We start from the raw sequence: 1,742 nt of genomic DNA on the forward strand, positions 1-1,742 counted from the left end.
TAAAGTGAGATGCCAAAACTGTTCAGAAGCAAAAAGCTACTAGTCCCGCTCATCTAATTAGAATCTGAGCTTCAATAAAAAACTCTGAGATATTATTGCTTCTCAACCTATTAGTCTTCTATTTTATTTGTCTAGTTGCTTGAGGACAAGCAACAGTTTAAGTTTGGTGTTGTGATGAGCGGATATTTTATACGCTTTTTGGGGATAATTTCATATAGTTTTGAGTATGTTTTAGTTAGTTTTTAATCTATTTTCATTAGTTTTTAGGAAAAATTATATTTCTGGACTTTACTATGAGTTGTGTATTTTTCTGTAATTTCAGGTATTTTTCTGGCTGAAATTGAAGGAGCTGAGCAAAAATCAGATTCAGGCTGAAAAAGGACTGCTGATGTTGTTGGATTCTGACCTCCCTGCACTCAAAGTGGATTTTCTGTTGCTACAGAACTCGAAATGGCATGCTTCCAATTGCGTTGGAAAGTAGACATCCAGGGCCTTCCAGCAATATATAATAGTCCATACTTTCACAAGGATAGATGACGTAAACTGGCGTTCAACGCCAGTTCTCTGCCCAATTCTGGCGTCCAGCGCCAGAAAAGGATCAAAAGCTGGAGTTGAACGCCCAAACTGGCACAAAAACTGGCGTTCAACTCCACAAATGGCCTCTGCACGTAGATTGCTTAATTCTCAGCCCAGCACACACCAAGTGGGCCCCAAAGTGGATCTCTGCATCATCCATCATAGTTTACTCATTTTTGTAACCTAGGCTACTAGTTTAGTATTTAAACAACTTTTAGAGACTTATTTTATATCTCATGACATTTTAGATCTAAACTTTGTACTCTTTGACGGCATGAGTCTCTAAACTCCATTGTTGGGGGTGAGGAGCCTGCTGTGCTCGATGAATTAATGCAAGTATTTCTATTTTCCATTCAAACACGCTTGTTCCTATCTAAGATGTTCATTCGCGCTTAACTGTGATGAGGTGATGATCTGTGACACTCATCACCTTCCTCAAACATGAACGTGTGCCTGACAACCACCTCCATTCTATATCCGATTGAATGAGTATCTCTTAGATCTCTTAATTAGAATCTTCGTGGTATAAGCTAGAACTGATGGCGGCATTCATGAGAATCCGAAAGTCTAAACCTTGTCTGTGGTATTCCGAGTAGGATTCAATGATCGAATGACTGTGACGAGCTTCAAACTCACGAGTGATGGGCGTTAGTGACAGACGCAAAAGGAAGAAGGATCCTATTCCAGTATGATCGAGAACCAACAGGTGATTAGCTGTGTTGTGACAGAGCATGTGAGCATATTCTTCACTGAGAGGATGGATGTAGCCATTGACGACGGTGACCCCTACATACAGCTTGCCATGAGGACGTGCGTGCGTGAACAAGAAGACAGAGGAAAGCAGAGATTCAGAAGACAAAGCATCTCCAAAACTCCAACATATTCTCCATTACTGCATAACAAGTAACCTTTAATTCATGCTCTCTTGTTTATTTGCAATTCAACTGATAAACATAATTGACTTCCTGACTAAGATTTACAAGATAACCATAGATTGCTTCAAACCAACAATCTCCGTGGGATTCGACCCTTACTCACGTAAGGTATTACTTGGACGACCCAGTGCACTTGCTGGTCAGTGGTACGAGTTGTGAAAAGTGTGATTCACAATTGTGCACCAATTATCAATGGAATTATCATCTATAGGAGCAAATCACTTATGTGCT

This window comes from Arachis hypogaea, chromosome 20, assembly GCF_003086295.3.
Source record: "Arachis hypogaea cultivar Tifrunner chromosome 20, arahy.Tifrunner.gnm2.J5K5, whole genome shotgun sequence".
NCBI lineage: Eukaryota > Viridiplantae > Streptophyta > Magnoliopsida > Fabales > Fabaceae > Arachis > Arachis hypogaea.